The sequence below is a fragment of the Cardiocondyla obscurior genome, linkage group LG15, assembly GCF_019399895.1.
Source record: "Cardiocondyla obscurior isolate alpha-2009 linkage group LG15, Cobs3.1, whole genome shotgun sequence".
Lineage (NCBI taxonomy): Eukaryota > Metazoa > Arthropoda > Insecta > Hymenoptera > Formicidae > Cardiocondyla > Cardiocondyla obscurior.
Genome location: NC_091878.1, coordinates 2,017,559 through 2,036,273, shown reverse-complemented (window position 1 = coordinate 2,036,273; position 18,715 = coordinate 2,017,559). Strand labels below are relative to the sequence as shown.

The window sequence follows — 18,715 nt, the reverse complement described above, 5'->3', positions numbered from 1 at the left end:
GAGCGTAGCGCCCCCTGAAGCCCACGGGGGTTGGGGTGGCCAGGAGGGTAGACGAGGGACGCGACACGGAGGGTGGACGACGAGGAGGAGTTGCGCGCAGCAAGAGCGCGGACGAGGGGTCGCGCCGCGGGGGTGAGGAGGGTTAGCATTCAATTACCTCGGATTTCCTCGGGAAGAGGCGATTCACCTCCGCGTATATGCCATCTTCGAGGGTGAGATTGCCCCCGGATCTCCGAGTGCCGGCGCGTTTTTCGAAATATTACGACAATATATACCCGCGTACTCTTTTACGCGCGCAACCGGCTGACTGAAAAAAAAAAAAAAAAAGAGAGAAAGAAAGAGCTTGTTTACATCAACACCCCCGATGAATCCTGCGTTATCTCGCGATATCGTGTCGATTTTCTTTAAAGTTGGTCGGGGATGAGCACGGCGATCGTGAAACTATCTGCGGGGATATATATGTACGTGATAGGGGAAAAAAAAAATGGTGATATCAACCGGATTACAGCTGTTGCTTTACACATTCAGCGACTTCACCCCTATGCGAAAAATCGCGGTCTAAATGTTTCAACTTTCTCCAAAAATACAGACTTATCTGCTACTAAAATATATTTCAAAAAATTTGCAAGCATTTGCTTTTATTTAAAAAAAACACACGCAAAAGAGAAGCTTGCATAAAAAATTTCAGCAAAGCCCGAAATTACTTGCCCGAAATTAAGTAAATCATGTAATTGCATTCGTAGCGCGACATCGCGATCGTATGCACCCGAGTTTTGTTTTATTCGAGGATGGTATCTTATAATTGGGATACATGGGAGGATGTGGAGAACGATGCGGTCGATGCGAACGGAATACCAACGATAGATCGATACCGCTCCCTCGCGGTTTCGGGTAATACCGGATCATTACATACTGGACCTATCACTTTTTTCAATATTGGAAAGGGATTTACGCGGTACGAAGGGATTTGGCAGCGCAGCGCGATGAAGATTTATATCTGCCCGCCGTTTCACAATTCCAGATTTATAACTTTTTCATTATCGAAACGCGTATACCTTACCGACGCCCGCCGTCCGTATGGGCCACGCGAGAGAGCGCCGGTCTTCTCTCTTTCTCTCTCTTTGTACCTCTACCTCTGTCTCATTTTTTCTTTTTTTTTTTTTCCTTTTTTCCGTTCGCCTAATAGCGCGACGGCGGATTTCGGGAGATGTAATCCCCAGAATACATTTTGCCACCGATGGTTCTCGGGGTTATATCCGTCAGGCTGTACAAATTGCCCGCACGTTAATATATTCGATCAACCGAACGTCGTTGCTCGAATGTGACTCCCATATCCTTCTCGCGAAACGACACGGGAAGGAGCGTCTCTCCGTAATGCGCGCGGTCGGCGTTCGCATAAATTCTTGCGATGAAATATTTGCCGGTGATGTATATGCGTAATCTGAGCTAATAAATGATACAGGTGTTTCGTATGTATGATACCTCGTGCGCGATGTGTACGTAACGTTGAATGCAAAATCGTCAAAAGTCTGCAACACTTTTTTATCATCGCATAATGAAATTGATTTATCATACTTAGTGCTCGATCAGCGGGAATTAATTTTTTACACGATAATAATTTTCTCTTCGAGATGTATTTAAGTATTATTATGTCTAAGAAAAAAATTTAATTACGACAAAGATTAATTTTATTTTTTTTTTTTTAAATTGCCACCGTTAATCTTTTGCAATTTCCCATGCTGGTACGTTAAAATAATAAGTATATATTCATTTACGCATATTTTCAAAGAGATTCGCTAATTTTATCGTATTCGATCAATAGTTACGCGCATCAAATGAACATGATTTTGTCGTTTCCGAAATTGGCAGTGATGTCCGTCGCGCGATTTAATCAGAGACCGCCGCGTAAACACTCAGTTAAGACAAGTCAAGTGCAACGCGACGTGGCGAGGCGAGACGAAGAGCTCTTAGCATGAATGATCCCTCAACTGACGCGCGTGTCCCCCTATTAGAATCTAATACGGCGAAGTGAACGTGGGGCATTTGCGAGTTAAAGACCGTGGCGCCCCTGTTTCATGGGCGGGTTCTATCTCTCTCATATCGAAGCGTGTATCGCGAGAAGAGAACGCGTGAGATAGGGGGTGGCTTCAAGGGCGATGAAGAGCGCGAGAGCGGACGACACCGCGGGTGGTTGTACGAGGGTGGCGAGGGAGAAAGAGGAAGAAAGAGAAAGCGATAAGAAAGAAAGAGAGAGCGGAAGCAGACAGGGTTGCGTATAGCGATGGCATCGACAGTGAATCAGGGGGATTAGATACTTTCTTGTACAGATGATGCCTGGGGTACGGTAGACGCGATTCATTGTCGCGACGGAAAGTCAGTGGTCTCCGCAGCCTCCTCTCTCTCTCTTTCTCTCTTTCTCTTTATCGAGGCGATTGCGGATACGACGGCAGGGAGTGTTTGGATAGACTATAACTTTGTTGAGCTGGTTAAAGTGTACGATGGGGAGAAGATATTCCTTTATCTCTAGTGTGGTCTAATAGTTGTCTAAATTGCACGGATCTTATTTGAGAGAATTACAGATTCGAACTCGAAAGTGTCGTTTAAAAGTTAACCATAAGCCCGACGAGAAATTTTCTACTGAAGACGTGTGTATGGAATATAGATAAAAATTTAATTATCTGTGTAATTTTTCTTGAATACTTTGGTTTAATAATAAAGAACAAGTTTAATTAATAAAAATAATTCGAAAATTATTAACGTCAAAATTTTATATCGTCGTTAAAAATATGTATATTAAGTATAAAAATATTAATATAAATAATAATTTGTTTAATGAACATTGTGACGAAATCATCAAATCTTCAACTTTATTAACACAAAAGTATTCATAGCGTTGCTTTTACAAGACAATCAACTCATCGTACTCGATTAATTTTCCGTCCTTTCTCTATCGCTTTCTCCCAAAACATTCTGTACCGCTTCGAGTTAATTGAAAACAGCGGCATCCCCAACGCATTAAACGCGATATCAAACTGCGCGTCGCAAACGGGCTCGGGCCTTTCGCTACGAGTGCGCCTCCTGCAAAGGGCAAACGTTGGATAGGGTCACCAGTACACGCGGGGTTTGCAACGGCCTTACAACGTGGGCTACGTATCCCTATTCGCGCTATACGATAGCAGTGATGGCAATGCTGATGGCAATGCTGATGGCAAAGTGGTTCCCCGTCGAGGCGGAATGTGCGGCAGCGGCTACCGAAAGGGGACCGGCTCGGTGACTGGGGGGTTGGTGGGCCGAGTTGTTTACGGCGGAGTAATCTGCTCGTCGACGGATACCAATATCGATGACGTCAATTAGTACGAGGTGGAAGGTCCCTTTCTCTCTCTTTCTCTCTCTCTCTCTCGCGGTCTCTCTTCCACCCGCTTCTCCACCTCTGGCCATGTATCATCATGGCGGTGTATGTACGCGGTGCGGCGCGGCGTGGCGTGATAAATCACGGCAGCAGGCGGCGTACCCTTCATTCACCTCCCACTACCACCATCAGTGTGCCGTATCGCGCTGCACCGCACCACATCGCGTACCCTCGAAATTGGCCCACATGTACTTGACTCCATAATGCCCGCGATTCCACCGGCACGACTTGCCTCGGCTCCACTCTCTTTTTCTCTCTCTCTCTTCCTCTCTCGCGCTTTCCCGATAAAACCGACTTTATTTTTTGGCCGAACCTGCCAGGCTACCTTCCCGCTCCGATCTACCTCTCTTCGTTCATTTCACGCGTGTCCCACCTTAGTTCGTTTGTCCATCTTTCTCTCGCTTATTCCCTTCCTTCCGCTCGACCCTGCCGGCGGAACGATCTCGTCGAGATCGCCGGCACGGAATTATATCGGGGTGTATACACGGGCGCCCGAGACGCCATTATGTTTTATGGGCCGCGTAATTGTATGGGCTGGCCTCGGGAAATTATTAGGAACCTTTTTCCGGGGGGCCAATATTTCGATACCGGAGCGAGGAAAGTAATGCCCCGCTCGCACGTAACGCGGTAAGCTCGGATTATCGCAGCGCCGAGAGACAGCATCGGTGATGTTTGATAAATCGGACGCGCGATACACTTTGCGCCGCGACGACGCACGCGATAATTGCTTTTCGATTACGTTGCCTCATTAACGTCACGAAGGCTTACACCGAATTATTTTCAAAGTCCACATTCGCGTGTAAACGTTGTCCCTGCACTTTGCATATCTTTGCAAATTTTTAAAAAATATTGTAAAATAAAAAATTATTATCGATAACGTAAGACAGAAATACGAAACGTCAAAAATGTAATTTGCAAATGCCCATTACCGTGTAAAAAGCAATCATGGAAGGTTTATCGCTATATTACGAGGAACGTTTCGACGCATTCAGTTTAACCGGTGTTCATTATCGAGTCAGTCGACCGCTCGTATCGAGACGTCTAAAGATATTCCACATAATGTGTTTCTTGTATAGCGACACTGTGCGTCGACATGTACCGTTCCTTCGCGTACACATGTCACGCACATCGTATTGTATCCGGAAATTCGCATTAGAGTTGCATTCCGCGTTTGCAAAAAGTTAATTTCCATAAATCAGGAGTAACTACTACTCGGAAAAATCTCTCAATATAGACATGCACCTTGTATTTCATAAACAGGCCAGGTTCTGTAGAACATGATTCCTTTTTCTAAAGGTGTGCATACACTTAGCGAACGAACTAACAGCGAGTGCGATTACTCATAAAGAAATCAATCGCTACAAAAATAACACATTAAAAACGTGCATCACCGAAGAATGTTTGCTGTGTTTGTTCGGTGTTCGTTAGCTTAGTGCCTTTTTAAAATAAGAGGATCATAAACTATCCCGATTTAATTTTTAACGGTGTATCGACATCATTTTAACTAGGTATTAATATTTTCCTATTTTTTTTTTTTTTTTTACGCCGGTGGTTTATTAGATTCCCTTCGCGTTACATCGATCGCTCTCCACCGTAAGCACGAAATCATTTTTGAAAGGATTTTATAAGGAGATCGAGCGGGCGTTTACGACCCGAGAATAGACAATGATATAAATTTTCAATCTCATTTACATCGTTCCCGCCAAATCGGAGCAGGATGGGGTAAACGCTGAATGTTTTTCACGGAAAAAAGATTTTTGAAAGAATTTTAATAGCGATTTCAAATCAAAACCTTATTATTTTCACGTAAAACAAAGAAAATTTTATCAATGAAACGAGCGAAAAGAATCATGCATAATTATTAACTGCAAACGTTCCGATATAATAAAATTAAAGTAGTTAAATAAATAAATTAAAAATAATGTTGAAAATATTTTCTTCACTAAACACTACCTAATAAATTATTTTTTTATCGACTCTCTCTCCAGTATTTAAAGCTGGCAAAAAATTCTCCCGCGTTCTAAGCACCGGAATGTCGCGTGGAAATTAAACAGGGAGTACTTTAATAAACGCGGGAGCATCTCGATTGGGGATGGTAACGTAAAAAAAAGAGAAACAGTTCTTTTCTATTGAGGCGCAGGGGAGAATTAAGAGCAGCTGCTCTTGAGAATAATCCCGCACGCAAAGAATCGTGCTCGCGCTTCGAAAATATTTGCGGTGTAAAATTAACGCGCGAGAAGTAGCGCGAAAAAGCGAAGTGTGCTCCGGCTGAGAAAATTCATTAACCTCGGCCATCGTGCTGACGCTTATCTGACATTTCAATGTGCTGTTATATCTGATAATTCACTTCATAACGGAGTGTATCGGGATCGAATCGTCGCGACTTTTCCGAGAATGGAGGATTCCCGGCCGGGTAAAGAAGAGAGACAGAGAAAGAGACAGAGATCGTAAAAGTACGTCGGGATCGCGACGGTCGTCGCGAAATTTGATTCCGAAATAAAAATAGAATATTGGGGATAACGCGAATCGGTGAAGCCATTTGATCTCCACGCGGGGCCAAATGGGCGGTCGGGGGTGTCTCGGGGAAGGTGCAGGGGGACGAGAGGAAACATATCGATATGGGGAAGCGCTACGGCAACGGAATACAGAGGAGCGCATTATCGCCGGCAAGCCAACTACCCTCCGTCGTCCGAACCCCCGGTTTCCCTCCCGTTCGCCTGCCCTCCCAACCCCTCCCCCTCTCTCCCGGTCGTACCCGCGAAGAGATCGCGTTACTTATTACTCGAAGAAACGTTCTGCTCCAAGCACTCTGTAATATTGCGAACCGTGAATTCCTGCGATTACTCCGAACCGATTGACGACGGAAAATCGCGGCCGCGTTAGCGATTCGCGACACCCTGCGCGACTCGGAGGGTGCGCGACGAGAGAATCTCCCATTTCCCGATTCTGTATAATGCGTAAATATATATGTATATCACATTTATTCAATCCTTACATATATCTCTATCAGAATCAAGCGGTGAAGAAATGAGCGAAGTTAAAAATCATACGCGCAAGAAAATTTCGGAAATTTATTCCGAACGGAAAACGTTGCGGCAAAATATTAATTTCAAATTTTGTTTAATATTAAAATAAAATTATTAAATCAATTACTTTATTAATTATATATTTAAACTCCCCTTAATAGAAGTAGTATAATTTTCTACGCGTTCAAAAATTCACCGGTGATTTCCATGATAATAAAATCCGACCGAAATAATATTCAGCTGAGAATCTTTTCTTCGAGTCTCTTTATAAATTAAAATTTTAGTTAGACAAACAAGCGCGCGATTACGTACGTCAATCGTAAATAATCTCGTCATCGTCGTTCACTTTATTCACTTTGCGTTTGTGACAAGCTGGCAGAAAAGCACCGACTGCCATCATCGACCTGCCTTACGACAAAGCTAATGTAACATGTGACACAAATATCGAGCCTGCGGCGGTTAACACTCTCGGTTTGATGGCATTTAGGAGCTCTCGTTACTCCACCCCGGTCGGTAGGTTACAAATAGGCTGTCGCGTCACGCCATATGGCGTAAATGCAAATTTTATACTAAAAGAAGCCCGGGCAGTCAATGCGTTAAAGGGCATCGGTCGAGGCTCAATAGTTTTGTTTGCATCACACGGATATGTCTCTCGCTATACTATCGTACCACATGCATCAACATGACAAAAGGCAAAAGCCAGGTTTTTCTCGTCGTGGCATATAGCGGCTCACAAAGAAAAAAAAAAACTCGATATTAAAACCACCGTTCTCCGTTATCTTACGATATATTCGGCTAATATTCCATAGAATCGATTAAATATCGGTCCCGTCGTTAAAATCAAAATTCGCTGAATCTCGATCGAAATGTTTTGCCGCGGAAATATTAAATATAAAATGTGATTTCTCTCAAACCGATTCGACAATCAAGCCGATAAAATATTGAAAAATCGCTGCGATTAATGTACTTCGTGCATATCGTACCGCGACAATAGAAATTCATAACGCGAAGAGATGCATTGCGAAATCAGCGTGCGGAAGACGAAAGGCAAGGAGTTACAAGGATAAAATTCTGCTAAACACGCCGGGGCCGCAATAATGCTTAACGACGCGTGCGGAGTCATGTGTGACATTTACTCGAAGGTTTTCCGCATCGTTGGACGAATCGCTTATTATTCAAAGGGTACGCTTTCATCGGATCGCCGATAAATTTTTAAGCTCCGGTGCACCTTTTTTACGCGCCAGACGTGGATATGGATTTTGGAAAAAGTTACGGGAGTTACGTTTCCCTCGTCGACGCGACGACGACGCCGGTGGTAGATCTCGCGTATCTCGACGAACGGCGGGATCGATCGCGGATTAATCGTACGTGCTATTTAAAAACAACAAGCCGGCTCTTCGTTGCGGCAAAATTCGATTGATATGCGAGCATCAATTTCTATAACGTCATATATATTATCCTCAAATACACGGGAATAACTTCCATTTATATTATATCACTGCAAAAATAATACCTTATAAATTCCAAATGCCAAAATTAATTAATTCCCATATTGCATTGCGACAAAAATCTTGGAAAGAAAATTACGAGCAATCTATTTTATGATTTGATAGGCATGATTTTGTGCAAGGAATATAGAGAGCCACTGAGAGAATTAAATGCAAGTAGGAGTAAAAAAGATTGAGCAATATATCCATTTGGGTTATTGGCAAAAGTATTGAAAACGAGTATCCTATATGCAATACGCGCGCTAGTAGTAACTAGCAAGGCGTGCCAAGCCATTGAAAATAATGCATCCCAAATGCAGTGAAGACGGAAAACATGACTCTCTTTTCCTCCTTTCATTTTTTTTTTCTCTCTCTCTCTCTCTTTTTTTTTTTTTTTTTTTATTGGAAAAATATATTTCTCCTATGTGCGCGGCGTTCTCTTAATACGCGGCGTAATTCAATCGAACGGAAATTTCGCTCTATTTCTGGCAGCGTTTCCAATTAATTGACTTTTTGGCAATCGGCGTTATCGAGAGTCCTCGAGAACGCTAAGTGGTCCATTTCAGCGCGATAACCGATTCCCGTAAACGCGAAATCATTGAATTATTTTTTTTTTTATCGCAAATAACGTGTGTTTTGCATATTTAGATTTGTTATTTTGCGAATGCGCGTCATAAATTTCTACCTGCGTCTACATTTATTTATTGCATTTTAAAATGCGCTTCGCAAATAGCAACGAAAGACCATACACTACTGTGATATCTTTTTCTCCTGAGAAAAGCAGAAGGAAAAACTGATTAGGACTATCAGAGCTGCGCCAATGGCATCTTGGAATATACGCGGCTTTAAATGTGAAAGGTGGAGAGAAGAGAAAAGAAAGAGAAAGAGAGAGAGAGAGAAGGAGAACAATCTGTAACTGCAATCCGCAGCTTCCTTTTCTTTTCACGCATTTACATCGAAATCCGTTCCTATGCATACACAGTTCTTTCATCTCGCCGTCTCCCTTTCTCTCGTAATCTCTGTGCCAGCCCGTTACTCGCACTTCTCTCCCAACGGAATATCCCACCTTGTCAGTCGGTTTTCTCTTTCTATTTGCTCCTCTCTCTCTCTTTCTCTCTATCTCTCTCTCCCCCAAATTCCACCTGCACCTAGGTTTTGCGTTAATTTACATCCTTTGCTTCTTTTCTGACCATTCCGTCTCCTTTCGCATGTCTGTCTTCGATGTTCTTTTTCTTTGCATCACGCTTTACCCTCCCGATATCTGTGTCTATCGACACTCCCCCTCCCGCTATCTTTTTATTATATAGTTTATTATATCTTAGAATTAATTGTTCAAAGAAAAAAAATTGTTTCTTTCAAATCGGATACTCTATTAATATAAATCACTCGTATTCAAATAATTAGATTAAAAATAAGATTTATGCGTTTGAGGCAAGGTACCTATCAAGATTATCAGATTCGCGATGGTCTTATCAGAATTTTGAGTTGAGAAGCTACACGCGCGAATTTTGCCACCCCCTCCTCGAGGGTGAGAACTGAGTCACACGGCCGTAATCTTTCGCATAATAAATTGTCCCAGCGGCGATATCAACGGCGAGATCAGATGCTATCGGTATTATCTGTTACGGGCGAGGGGAGGGAAAGGGTAGGTAGACGACCGCGGAAATCAGTGCCGCTCTCTACGGGACCGCCCTAAGGGCTTTACGCGAGTTACAAATGCGGTTTTGTATCTAGCTCTCGACGGGACAAAGTAATGGGCTTAGATAATCCTGATTTAATAAATCGAACAGTTGTGAGGCGACGCGCAACGCCGACGACGAGGGAACGAAGGGCGAAGAGAGAACAACCACCGCTGGTCCCCCGCCCTCATCTCGCAACGTGCGCGTGACTAATGCGTTCAAAAACAAGATGGATGGATCCCGGCCAGGACTTTCTTTGCATTTACATTTTCGCACTGTATCAGTCGCGACGATTTAAAGAATAACGATCGGGAAAGCTTTGCGGTTGCATCCCCAAATCGGTTTTTCATCGTTTCATCGAAAGAGATCAAATTGTCGTCCCCATTTTACGAACGTTGCTTATACGAGCTCTTTTATTTTAATAACGTTAATTTTAATTCTTTTATATTAGTCGGTAAATTTTAATTGTCATTATTTTCTTTATGATAAATCTTTGTCTAACAAAATGCAGCATCCGCGTTTCTGGAAAAATAGGACGTTGCATTTGAATTTATTAAGGGCTTAACTAAGTGCTTTATCGTCTTTAAAGTTTGTTTTAGCAAAGTAAACAGGGTCGGTACTAATAGAGAGAAACTAGGTCGGCTCGCGCGATCCCGAGGGGGAGTTCGGTAAACTTAGCATCAATTTTGATTGTCTTCAGTTTCTCCGATCCATTGAACGATATCTCTGAAATTGCGAATCCTCGCGGACGGAAGGAGCTTGTTTATCACGATTGTGAAATCACAATCGCATCGAGGCAAACCCGTGCACGAGCATCTACTTATTTGCGGAATGTGTGTATCTCAAATAACACGATATTAATCTATACTCTTATTTGATAGATCGATGAGTTAATCTTGACTGGCATTCTTTAAAAAAATCTTTCTTTCCTCTAATTAAAATATTTATCTCAAATGTTTACAACTGTCATATTAGAAAAAAGAAAAAAAAGGGTAAAAATTCTTCTAATTACAATATAATAATATTCAAACAATCTTCTTTTTAATTTACAATAAATTCTAAATTTTTTTTTTTTATTTAATGTATTTACAATTAAAGCGATTGAACGACAGCCGAAGGCTCCTAATCTTTTCCTCGCGTATCTCGTTCTCTTTCATCTCTTCCTTTATCCTCTTTCTTTTTCTCTCTCTCTTTTTTTTATAAAGATCAGCATGAAATACAAATTGGACTTTCGTTACCGAACTGCTTTTTTACGTCCGACATTTGCCTGCAGTCAATCCCTGCAGATTGTCCATTCGCCTGCCTCTCCGTTATCTTAATTCCTCGAGTATTTTAATTTTCATCCGAACAACCATTAACTTTTACGGCCGGCCGTTTACTTTTTAATTCGTTTACCGCTTCGCGCCCGCGCTCGCTCGCTGGGACGCTTATATCTTTAATTTAAGCTCTCGACTTGGCGGCCATTGAACAAGCCTGCGGATTGGGGTTGGATACGGAAGAGCGGCGGCGGCAGCGGCGGCGGCAACGAGGGTGGCCGGGAGGAGGGAGGACGAGGGCGAAGAGGAAGAGGAGGAGTTTAGCGGGGGCCACACGCTGGCATGGATCGGGGGTGGTTTGCGGGTGCAATCGCGCTACGGTGAAGCACCCCCGTGCTCCCCTGACACCCGTTACGTTAATTAAATACATTGTTGCGGGGACACAGACTCCTACTGTGTATCTCGAGCTTTATAGGTGCAGAGGGGCACCTTAAGTTAGCGCCGTTCCCGACCCCCTCCGATCCCCGCGGGAGGCCAGTCGCCGATGAATTTTCTCCGGGACCTTTGCCCGTTAATTCAAATGTTATAGACGCCCGGCCGGAGTCGAGGCCGGCGTATTAATCGAAAGAGGTCGAATGGACTCCGCGGGTGGCCGATGTTAAAGATGTCGAGAGAGTCGACTAATGTCAATAATTCACCCGGCGATTCGCGCCGAAAGCTTCGCCTCGCGAATGAGAATTTTTTTTCTTCGGAGCTACGTTCCGTTTCTCTTCGAATTGACTGCTTGCGTAATTTTAAGAGACCGTCTCATCGGTAATTTCTATTCACTCGACATAATTTATAGTGGTTGAATGTACAAGAAACAAGATCCAAATAGGATTTTAATGATCATCATATTTACGCTGCAATTCTTTAATTAGTAATGAAAAGAATTATGAATATCCGATAACGAGATAATTAAAAGAAACTTGGGAAACTTTCGATGCATCCTTTTTGCACGTTGTCGAAACATTTATTATATGCGGCTTGAAGAATGTCGCCGTGTAGCGAGTCTTCTTACCTTGCTTTCCATTTATCGCCCCGCAACTAATATAAAAGTGCAACATGAATATGCAATGGGCAATTTTAAATTATAATTTCCGGCGTCCGGCCGGAAATTGGAGAACGTATTCGGGCTTAACGAATGCATCGGGGAATTAGAATCACGATTTAATCATGAACTTGTTAACACGGGCGTCCGTTTCCGGATTTTTCAGGTGTGGTTCCAGAATCGGCGGACGAAGTGGCGGAAGAAGCACGCGGCGGAGATGGCGACGGCGAAGCGACGGCAGGAGGAGGTCGAGGGCGTCGTCGCCGAGGGTGAGGACGGTTGCAGTGATGCCGAGGCCGATGCCGGTGGTGGCGGCGGCGGCGGCGGCGGTGGCGGCGGCGGTGGTGGTGCTGGCGGTGGTGGCGGCGAAACTGCCGCGAAGAGGCTGCGAAGGGAGCTTGAGCAGCAGTACAGGCATTGAGAACCGCCGGGGACGGCGGGGGTTGCCCGGGGACACGCGGGGGTGCGAAAAAAGGGAAAAGAGGGATGCGGAGGAGAAGGATAAGGCGTGGCCCGGGGGCGGCGCGTACCGGAGGGTGCCTCGCGGCTTGTTCGGAGAACAACGCGCGTGTCGGCTCAGAAATGATCGCAGAACGACTGCACGGGTGCTTGCGGCAGAGAGGGAGGCAATGGGTGAAAGAGAGAAAGAGGAGAGAGACGACCGAGTACGTGTGTGCCCGCGTGTCTTCCTTCGTGATTTAGCCGGACGCTTAACGCGGGCGTCGCGAGTGACGTACGGGATGTCCGGGAGGTCGCGCGTTTTCTTCCGTATCGCGCCAAGGACGAGGGGCGGGTTGGGAGGGGGAGAATGGTTGGTTTTGGAATTTTAACAGAGAGCAGAACGGAGAATCTCCGCGGTTCGCACGAGTCGATTCTCATTGAGTTGCGAGCGCAGCGTTGGAAGATCCGCCGAGAAATACGGACGGGATTTACTTTCGAGTTTAACTTCCGGTGATGAATTTTTGCCGGGGCGAAATTCTAATTAGAGAAGTTTAATTGTCGTTGCCTAGTCTTTCATAAGGAGAACTTGATTTCCCAAGATTATTAAGGAAACTCGGGAGCCGCGGAAAAACGTGAGCGATTTGCGGGGCATTCGGTATGTCGTCTAACGTTCATAAAAAAAAAAAAAAGTATTTCGTGTACATTGTTGCGCTATTGTAGCTGAAAAAGATTGTGGCTCTTTGAGAGAACCTCTCTTTGAAGCTATTACCTTGTGCCCGATTCTAACGGGCAAAAATCTCGCTCTAAAACATTGCGAATTGCGAAACGTGGATTTTGTCGATGGCGGATTTTGGTGCTCGATGATTTAAATGTTAACGAAACGGCGATTATTTAAATCGAAATTAAGCGTTGCAATGTATAAAGCAAATTAGCACATATATATAATTTATTTATTTGTCGCATTAATTAAAATTTTTCTTATTATTACAAATATATTTATTATTTATTGTTACGAGTATTATTGCGAATATATCACGAATATTAAATGCGGAAATATTTTCGTGATAAGAGGCTAAAAATTTCGATGCGCAATAAATCTGCCATCAGACAAAATAATTTGGCGACGAACCCGAGCTACGTCCCGTTGCCAAATTGATCTCTATGATAATTTGGAAGTATCGAATAAAGACTATTCATCGCTGATCTCAAAAAAAAAAAAATACAATCACTCGATCAGACGGGTGCATTTATCTATCTGGAGACTTTAATTAAACGCCAACAGTCCCGATACCGATTTATTATCATAAAGTGAGCTCGCAGTAATTCTTGACCGTCTACTCGTCTTGTTCCAAGAGATAAACACGAATCTAGTGTCGTAAATTCTTTTAACTAGAATTTGTTTGTCAAGCAAATATATCGTAATCGAATATCTTACGTTTATGTTCAAATTTCTACTTTTTTAAAGAGATTATTATAAAGTAATACGCGCGTATATTATAAATAGACCTCACACAAAATAATCGTTAAATCCCGTATCGATCAACGAATCCGAGAGCTGAACCTACGTGATTTAAAATCGATGGGCACTTGCCGACACTCGCTACAACACTTCTGTGTTTGTCGAGAAAATATAGCGACGTCCAAATATCGTTAACCACCTTCCGGAACGCGACGTGTTACCATCCCCAAAATCTCTCGATCACGTGTGCATATTTAGTCTGTAGCTGCGAGAGCATACGGAGAAATCGATAGGAAGGGTTTGCCGAGCTGCTTATGCGATGGCAGATTAGTCGCTGGGGGCTTTGTTATCCATCCGACAAACAAACGCACGGCAAATATGGCAAACAACGCACGCGACGTGAACGTCAGCCCCCCGTCAAGAAGGTGTTAATGGATAACCATAAATCCAAGGGCCCGGCAATCTACACGCCGTTCTAAACTAGTCGACTCATTTCAACCGGGAATAGGCGCGATATTCTCCCGATTGAATAAAGTAATAAATACGTAAATATCTAAAGGCTCAAAACGCCTCGAGGGAATTACTCGGTACGTTGAAACACGCGATTGACCGTCTTTTCCATCGGAAATAAAATTGAAGCACGGACGTGACGAAGACGTGTTGCCTCCGCAGGGGAATAATGTCGCATAACACCGACGTCGCGCTCACGCGCCGCTTAATGAGATTATTTGCTAATGAAAGATGTCTTTCTCACGTGGTGTCGAGCGAAATAAGGGGAAAGAAAAGAAAATATACATATATCTGAGAGGTAAAATTGTACGTGAAGTTTGAACACGTTTGAAAAAAAAAGAAAAAAGAAAAAAAAGAAAAAAAAGAAATCAATAAATAATGGACTTTGCGCATCGACGGATCGCGCGAAATGGATTTTGTATATTATGTAGATATACGATAAACGTGAATGTGATATCTAACGTATTTAATACGACGTTCGGTCTAGGAGCGTAAATGAAGTAAGTAGATATCGTCTATTGTAGACTAAAATAAAATGCAGAGGAATAGGAGAACAAAAAAAAAAAATATATATATATACATACACAAAATATATATATAAATCGCACGTGGCGTGTGATCTAAACTCGTAACTCTGGCTCTGTTTTTTTCAGCTGCACTTCCTTACGTTTTCCGCATTTAAAACGAGAGAGGTGTATATTCGGGCTTTCGGGGAAAGAGTAAAGGGTAGGAAGAGAAAAAAGAAAATAGTAAAAAATAAAAGTGCAACTAAAAAGAACGAACCTTTTGTGTTCTCGCCATAGGTTAGCACTAAATACGATTGTCTGATCCTGCAGCTTTCGCTCGTAAAGACGTTATTTTAATGAATATATAAAACCTGATTTTTTTTTTATAAGGCATAAGATTTATAAAGATTGCATGTACTTTAATAATTAACTTTTAAAATTTTTTGAATTGCAGAAATAAAAGTATTATTTTATTCAATCAACATTTACTAAAATATATCTCGTTTAAAAATTAAATATTTAATTTTTTAATTATTTCTTTTCCTCAAACAAAGAAAAATTGATTTCTTATTTATAAACGTGCTATTATCTTTGCTTTTGGTCTAACATGTGACGAGAATGCGAGCTATAGAATCTGATAAGCTGTGTTCAGGAAAATTCGGCAGTGGACTAACATAAGTCCTCTAAAGGACGAAAGAGTTTTCGAGGAACGTTTACCGGAAAAGAAAATAAAAAGAAGAGCGCTTCGCTACTTTGCGCTGTGACTAATCGAGCGATCGTTTCCTAAAAGGCGCATCCTAAGTCTCTTGTAACGTCTATCAAGTATCCCACAACAAACACATACCCATACACACTCCGCCACACACCTATACACACAAACACATGCACAACATACATACATTGCTGTACAGTAAATCTAGGTAAATTGTTAATGGACGAGGTAGAGACAATCTGTATAAAATACTGTATAAATTATACATACGTGTTATCTATCGCTTGTGTATTATATCTCCAATTTAATAAATGGAACACGTATTATGGTATAATTGTAGAATTATATTATATATCTCGTAATGTGTTCACTTCATTTATTCCATCCCGCCCACTCCTCGCATTGTCGCATGTGCAATTTTCAGTTCGGCGTGTTAAAATCATCATGATCGGCGCATGTTTTCATTCCATTAAAATTCATTTAGCTTTGGCTAAGCATTCGTTTAATTGCAACGCTTAATGAAGTTAGAATTAAATACTGATAAAACAATACATTTCCGTTACTAACGGTAAAGTTTCATAATCAAGTTACTAACTTTTTTTTAACTTTTATTTTAATTAAAAGAACGAACTAGTTTCTCTACTAAAAAAAAAAAACATAATAACGAATGCCGACAGTTTACTTCATCAAATTAACGTTGTGTAATAAAGAGGACGAAGTCGATAAAATTCGCAAAAGGTATAAAACAATGAGTTACTCACCAATGATGACTTAATCTCATCCGTGTTTCCAACCAAATTTTCCTGTTTGTCCTATTTCCGTTCGATTCTTTTTGTCTTCCTTCTTTCATCCTTCGTTGCACCTGAAAACAGAAAATATGTTAGAATAAAATTTGCATTTAATTTTGATTTCTTACGATTAAAATTAAGAAACACGACGAACGATTATTCGTTGTATAAACTTGCGCTCTCGATATTCGTAGCGTTGTTTACTTACCGGGTCTTTACTCGAGTCGTCTTCGATTCCGACACAACTGGTTGCGATGGAAAGCGTGGTCCAAAGGTCATGCTGATCCTTCGATTGATTCTCGCCGGTGGAACGAATGACGCCGCTTTAAACGGCGAACGAGACGGGTCGCGATGTAGAACGTTCCCTGCGCACTTCATCTTCCTCGAGTTCCTCAAAAATAAGTCGTTCCAAACGGATTGAGAATCCCATCTGCGACGAAGAAGACTGGCGAGGTGCAGATCTCATGCTCTCAAACATGACCTGAAATTTAAGTTTCTATAAGATTTCGATCATTGCAGCTACGATGCTCGCGTATCGTCGCCCGACCACAAATACGCAAAGCAATCATAAAAGAATAAAGGACGAGATTAACCTTTATTTGCCTGGTCGAATGGATAGACAACAGCAATGTTCTCTGCAGGACACTGCGGTTCATAGGGATCCCAGGGCGAGGCGAGACATATGCACAGGACAATAAGCCGCGAGAGATGCTTTGCAACACCCGCAGATGCCTCAACATCCGTCTCGAGAACCGCGATGCTCTCCGTGTGACCGGCGTCTATTCTCAACTACGCAATGGGTTGCGCGTAGGCTGCTGGCGATCAGGCGATTCCCGGAGCGCTGTGATTGGTCGGCGCGCTAGCGTCCCTCTCTCTCACTCTCCCCGAAAGTTACCTAGCGCGCGTAGCCGACGACGTCACTCGAATACGATCGCTAGTGGTAGTTGAGGAGATGCGATGAGGGAAGGAAAAATCGTGTAGACCGTCTTTGATAACCTTGAGCCCTCTTTCCTCGTCACGCACGATTTTTTCAGTTGCGATGTACTGTTAATCGGCACCTCCGTATTCCGATTAAATTGCGGTTACAGCGCAATTCCTTGCGTACCTTGCGCTACATGAAGCCACGTATCCGTGTCCGGTGGAATCATTTGCAACTTAGTCCCGGCGACTTGCTGTAGTTCGCGAGGCGCACGTCCCTAAGGCAGAGCATTAACGCGTAATTAATCAGCCATCGCCGGAGCAGGGGGGCAGGGGGAAAGGGAGAGAGGGACGGGGGAACAGCTAAAGAAGGAGCGGAGATGCAAAGAAATTTAAATGCGGCGAGTGATTTCCTCGAACAAAATCCTAGAAAGATGTTTCGCTTTTTGCGAGACGCGAGCAGTAAATTATCCGCCGCTCCAACTTCGCCGTGAAAAAAAAAAATTATTTAACTCCGCTCGAAGTAATCGCATGGCCATATGCGGCGATCGTATTGCACGATGCCGGAAGCTAACTCCGCAATAATGCCGCGTCATCGAAACATTTCGCACCGGCTTGATCTACTAATAAATAACGTAATTTGCTTGATCGCTAGTTTCAATACCCCGCATTACGATCTCAACCGGAAAGATCGTCGGAGCGAGGCGCCGCTTACGACAAGATGGGATCTTTGAAACGCCGCTTGGGAGCTTGCGATGCCCCGACGAAAGTTTGACGAAGCGAGGCGTCCCCGCGGCGTAACAGCACCGGCTTGTATCGCCGTGAGTGCGTCTCGCGGTATTTTACTATATTTACCTAGATTTGCGGTATAAATCGCGGTTAGAGTACTTTGCGGCCGAATCCAACGACGCATCGGAGTAGCAAGGACCATGCGAACTCCACCGAAACTTCGTTCAATCTGGCCGTTACTCGAGCCTCGATCCCAGCTCCTCGGTATCGGTGCTACGCGCGTCATCTGTGAGCAACGCAACAAATTACCAGCCGTTGAAATAAACCGTAACTACTTATAGTCGTACAAGTAGAACAGCTCAATTACTTTTGTACACATGCACTTCGTCCCTTTTTACCGCAAATCTTGAAAATATTTTGAATTAAAGCTACTCAATTACGTATGCTTGATATATTATTAAATTAATAAAATAATTAAAACAGCGCGTAGAACTTTCAATAAAAAGGGAGAAGATAAAAAAGAAGCACGGTTCTCCTACGTCATTTTTAGCTTCTCGAAAAGGATCTCTACGTATAACCCTCTTTCGCCACCTCTCGATTTTTCTTTCCCGCAGCGAGGGTCGAGGAAACGAAAGAAACACTCGTAAACAGGCGGGGTGACAAGCGCGCGGCCTGCTCACCCCCGCGGCCTCGACGTATCGATTT

General features: G+C 43.1%; 1 long non-coding RNA gene across 1 annotated transcript in view; it reads right to left on the bottom strand.

Annotated features, from left to right (window-relative positions):
• Positions 1-18,715, bottom strand: part of LOC139108650 (uncharacterized) — a 26,015-nt gene extending 7,300 nt beyond the window's left edge. The window contains exons 1-4 of the long non-coding RNA XR_011546692.1: positions 18,137-18,715; positions 16,957-17,559; positions 16,572-16,844; positions 16,337-16,437 (exon numbers count right to left, since the gene is read on the bottom strand). This is a non-coding gene — a long non-coding RNA (uncharacterized lncRNA). The remainder of the gene's footprint in view (positions 1-16,336; positions 16,438-16,571; positions 16,845-16,956; positions 17,560-18,136) is intronic.